The sequence below is a fragment of the Archocentrus centrarchus genome, chromosome 20 (assembly GCF_007364275.1).
Source record: "Archocentrus centrarchus isolate MPI-CPG fArcCen1 chromosome 20, fArcCen1, whole genome shotgun sequence".
In the NCBI taxonomy this organism is placed as follows: domain Eukaryota; kingdom Metazoa; phylum Chordata; class Actinopteri; order Cichliformes; family Cichlidae; genus Archocentrus; species Archocentrus centrarchus.
In genome coordinates this window covers 1,527,243-1,533,242 of record NC_044365.1, presented here as the reverse complement: position 1 = coordinate 1,533,242, position 6,000 = coordinate 1,527,243, and positions in this window count along the sequence as shown.

Sequence of the window (6,000 nt, the reverse complement as noted above, 5' to 3'; positions counted from 1 at the left end):
GCTTAGAGAGGTTCCACAGCTACATATATGGCTTACCATCCTTCACTGTAGAAACAGATCATCGCCCACTAGTTTCTATCATCAAGAAGAATCTGAATGAAATGTCACCAAGAATTCAGCGTCTAATGATGAGAATGCTGAGATATGACTTTGAATTGGTGTATACACCAGGAAAACACCTGATAATTGCAGATACACTCTCACGAGCACCCACAGGGAGAAATGTGAGTACAACAGAAGACGACATTCAAACTCATATAAACATGGTCTCTGCTCTGCTTCCTGTGTCAGACATGAAATCCAAGCAAATTGTAGATGAGACTGCACAAGACACAGAACTGCAACATGTCATCAGAAACATATCAGAGGGCTGGCCCGCTGGTTCATGTCCACTCTTCTACCACATCAGAGGAGAACTGAGTGTGGTTAATGGGCTGCTGCTGAAACAGGACAAAATCGTCATTCCGCAAAAGATGAGACAAGAGATACTTACCAGAGTACATGAAGGTCATCTCGGGATTGAAAAATGCAAAAGAAGGGCAAGAGAGACAGTCTTTTGGCCAGGTATAAACAGAGACATTGAGAGTCTGATAAGCAGATGTGTAACATGTCAAAAGTATCGCAACAGGCAGATCAAAGAGCCTATGGTGATAGCAGAAACACCAACAGCACCATGGCACAAAGTAGGAATGGATCTATTTCATGCCAAAGGCAAAGACTACTTAGTGGTCATTGACTACTATTCAAACTTCCCTGAAATGGCATTGCTCTCAAACTTATCATCATCATGTGTCATAACACATGTAAAATCCATCTTTGCCAGACATGGTATCCCATACATGGTGATGAGTGATAATGGACCATGTTTCAGTAGCAGAGAATGGCAGAAGTTTGCAGAGCAGTATGACTTCAAGCATGTGACATCCAGCCCGTTATACCCACAGTCAAACGGTAAGGCAGAAAAAGGTGTCCACATTCTCAAACAGCTTCTGAAGAAAGCTGCAGACAGTGACTCAGATCCATACCTTGCCTTACTCAGCTACAGAACATCACCGCTTGAGTGTGGATTATCACCTGCTGAGCTACTGATGAACAGAAAGCTGCGTACCACACTACCAAGCTATACCAAGCCTGAAAAGTATCCAAAGATACATCAGAAACTGCAGCGACAAAAGGTAAAGCAAAAGCTGTTTTATGACAGAACAGCCAAACAACTTCCACCTCTGGTGACTGATGACACAGTCAGGATTGAGGATCATGATGGATGGAAAACCAAAGCCATTGTTCTGGAGGAAGTGGCTCCAAAGTCATTTAATGTGATGACTGAAACGGACAAGTCGTTCGTCGGAATCGACGTAGTCTTCTGAAAACATCAGAGCCTGATCCAAAAGTCACTGACACTCAAAGTGACAGGGAAACCATATCTCCAAATGACACAGACTGTATCAAAATGAACACTGAGAGTGAGCCTGCACTCAGAAGATCTGCAAGAGAGATCAAGAAACCTCAAAGACTGGATTTGTAAAAAAAAAAAAAAAAAAAAAAATGCTGAGGTTATTGTTTAGTATTTGTAGTTATGGCTTAAGGCACAAATGTTTAATGTTATAGACGTTAAAAAAAAAAAAAAAAAAATTTAAGAAAGGAGGATGTGATGATCAGATGTTATTGTAACTGATGCAATTTCATATCGTGCCACAAGGTGGTAGTATCTATTCCTAGAGACTGAGGTTGATAGGTGGAGATAAAGAGAAGAAGAAGGTTAAGCTGGATGTAAGAGAACAACTAGAGACGTGTTGTGTGTTTATCTGCTTGCCTAGAGGTAATAGTAATAAAGGCACGTTGCAGAAGTATAAATGATTCGTTCTTCCAGATGAGGAAATGAACAAAACAGTAACCACCATTAAATCTGTGAAACAGCTGGAGGTCCTTCATCAAGCACCTGATCAGCAAGTGTTAAGGTGAAGAAAAGAGAACTTTGTAGCTGCTCCATTCACTGCTGTTTGTTCACATGGCGAGAAACTGCAGTATGGAAGTTAAAATATGCAGATAAACTGTTAATAAAAAAGTATTTCTTATCCGATTACTCGATTAATCGATGGAATAATCGATAGAATACTCGATTACTAAAATAATCGTTTTATGCAGCCCTACACCCTTTGAATGGTAATTCATTTGCCTACGACTGTTCTTTTTCTACTTAAGTTTGAAATACAGTAGAAATTGCCTCATCTTATGTGTCAGTTGGATAAAATCCGATTCTTCAAACTATCTGACAGTTTGGGGTCTACTATCGAATTTTGCTGTAATGCTTTCTGCTTCATCCCTGGATTTGCATTGCAAAGTTTATAATCTCCTATTTTTGTGTGTAAATGCGAGTTTGTTGCTTAAGCTTGCATCCTGCGCTCGTCATGAGTTTCTCTGGTGAAATGAACTGATTTGCCCAGTGCAGCCAATCCTCACGTGATCTCCGGGTGTTGTTAGTGTGTGCGTAGCTGTGCATGAACGAGCTGATGCATGGAGTTTGGGTTGATTGTAGATATTGGAATTGGGTGTGATCGGAGCTGAGGAGTTCTTTAGCACTAAACTCATTCAAATTATGCGATCACATTTAAGTGGAAAAGTATTACAACAGGACCAGATTTTCATCCGAGGTAGGCAAAAATCCGACTTGTATGGTCTGATCTGGGTGATGACTTTACTGGAATTGTTATTAGGAAAAATCAGGATCTGGAGAAGCCATCCGACCAGAGCAAAAATCAAAAGATCGTTAGTGTGGTAACATTTTTGATTCATTCCACCAGGGTTTGGTTATCTCCACACTTATTTAATGGTTATTAGGTCAACCTAAAAATCTTTTATAGGCTGTTTTGGACATCCTGATCATAAAGAATTAGAGCAGCTCAGCTCTGATGAAACAGGAGGACAACTTCCACCTGTTGCAGTTCAGAGGAAGATGAGTGCAGTGGGGCTGGACTCTGGGAAACCACAGGATCAGAGCACAGTTGTCAAGATACTATAAATATGAACTTGATCTGAATACTCATAAAAATACTTCCTGTCACTTTCAATACCACATGAATTATTTAAAGGCATTATTTGAAATAAAGAGTAGAACATCACTGGATTCAGCTACAGTCCAGTTTATGTCCTGTGCTCCGGATGACTTGCAGCATATTTTCACTGTTGGTCAGGGTTGGTAAGGTTGGCTGCCACGTGTCTAATTTCTGTTTGAAGTTTTTTCAGCTTCAGTCTGGGGCTGATGGCATTTGCTGCCTAGCTCCAGCATTAACAACATTGCTAATTCACCACAGGTGTTAGCCACTACCTCACTGACAACAGACGGCTAACGGGAGCTTTTCTGACCTCATGAAATTCCTCATTAGGACCGAGCCGTCAGGCTTTAACATACTTCAGAGTTTGTTCTGCTGCTGTTCATGTGTTCAGCTGCTAGTGACGGGAGGGGCAGCGTGTGAAGATGAGTGACAGCTGGAGGTGGCGGCGATGGCACTGTTGATATGAGTACTGTGAATATTTAACATGATCATTTGTTGCACCTGAGTGTTTTTAAACCCTACTCACTACATAAACTGGCTTCTAGGGGATATAATATTAATAATATTACTAATAAATAGCATAGTATCACAATATTATGCAGGGTGATATTGTATCAATACAGGGGCACAAATATTGATATTTTATTAAGGAATTACTACAAAGAAGAGGGCTCATTTCATGTACCTCCGTCCTGAGACAACGTTAGCCGAGCAAACTTAGATTAAATCAGCTCACCTGGAAAACCGCCTGACACTGGACACTCTTTTTTCAAATATCGGCTATAATAATAATAATATAATAATTTTCACTGGGGAAAAATTATTTCTTTGTTCTGCATGTTTGACTGTACAGAGTTCAGGAGAGAACAGCTAACACAAAGCCTGCTGCCAAATGGGACCTACAGCAGCTGATGAAGTCACATGATTATGATAATATTGGTCTCTCCTTTTGTGTTGAGCTCATTGTTTCCTCTGCAGGGCTGAGCTGAGTCCTGAAAATGTTCCTCTGACAGGCTCTCCTCCTCCTCCTGCTGCAAATCAGCTGAGACACAAACATGTCTTTATTACATCACAGACCAAAGGGAAATGACTGACTGAACAGGTGTTCCTGGTGTGGGTTCTGAGTGGGCTAAATCACACGATGTGACCAGATTGAAGACCTCCCTGGAAAAGAGGTTTGCCGTGTACAGCTCACGCAGATACAAATGTACACAGGTGTCGATGTTATCTTCAGATAACATGAAAATTCTGCTTTCTAAAAATATTTTGAATAAAGTTTAAGAAGAAAATCTCTGTGTGTGTCTGGGACAGACTTGGAGCTGATCATTATCTTTGAATCACAATTTCATACTGAATGCATGTCTACAGGCAACAATATTACAACACAGTGCTCATCAAAAAAATATTAATGAAGCCCACTGATCAGATTGTACCCGTGTACTTCAGTAATAGATCACTGAGTAACTTGAATAACTTGATTATAAAACACTTCATTTAATCTACAAATCTGCAGTGCTCAGGTGTGACCAGGTAAACGTGAGCACTTCCTGCAATAGAAACAGATTTAGGAGCGCACATGTGAGCAACAAATATTACATTACGTCTGTGTAGGGCCCAGATTTTTTTGTTTTGGATTTTAATCAAAGACTTCACACAACAGTGAAAATAATGCTGTCACAGTTTAACATGGAGCTGTCTGCACACGCAAAGAGGCGGAGCTTGTACTGAGACGATGAGCTCAGGTGGAGCTGCGTCCAAAACAGAAGCTTTTTCCCTGAAACCTCCATTAAACCTTTACTGGGAAACAGCTGGAGGTCCTTCATCAACCAGCTGATCAGTAAGTGAAGAAAAGAGAACTTTGTAGCTGCTCCATCCACCCTTTTTGTTTCACACAGGGAAAAACTGCAGTAAAGATGCAGAAGATACAATAAAACATATTTTTAAAGAAGAAGTCAGCCTTTTGCTGACTTTGCTCTGGATCTTTTCTGTTTACATTTTTATAGCACAGCTGTGAGTCTTTTGTTATGGAAGAAAAATTAATTAATGTATTTGAGGAGCGTTATTATTATTTAAATAAGCCAGTAGTTTATTTTTGAGCAATTTCTTAATAAAATATGAATACTTTATTATTATCACCCAGATCATTTATAGTTCTCGTATCGATTAGAGAGCCATGAGTTCCAAAAGAATTACAAAGTACACCTTTAAACAGCTTTAAGGGGGATTAGAGAAGAAGAGCTTCCTGGATTTTTGTTTAACCTCTGAAACTACGAGCCTTCATCAGGGGCTTCAGTCCTGAGCGCACCATGAGAATAATTATCATAATATTATCATTATTTCAAAGACAGAGCATTTAAGTTTTAACCTTATAAAAACATTTTTTTCTGTCATCTGTGATGTTAAATATGTTCATTTAAATATTTAAATAACTAATCTGAAGCCACCTGATGTTGTTGTTGTTGAATATGAGCACATCAGCACGTTTCCTCTCACCTTTCAGGGTTATGATTGGTGATATATAAAAATTATTGAATAGCAAACCTGCATTGGCTCGTCTTTGGCTGCCTCATTTATCTGATTTGACGTTTTCAGAGAGAAACAGTGCTGTGAAAGTGTTTTTTTCCTGGTTTGTTAAATTTTGTGCATATTTGTCACAGTTATGCTTCAGATCAAACACATTTTAATATCAGACAAAGACAACCTGCCTGCCCCTGAATAAGTTACCTGCAAACATCCTCTGCTGTCAAACTTCTGCACGTTGTTCATTAAAACTTTTAAGTGTCCTGTGAGGCCCTTTTTTCACTGATGGGGTTCCGGTGCTGGTGCCAGTATTTGAACCATTCGTTTTTCCACCACGAACGCACTCTGTGTTCGGCCAAAAAAACGGGTTCAATTCCGGCCCCGCAAACTAGCTGGTCTTGAACCAAGAACGCGTGACGAAAGCAGC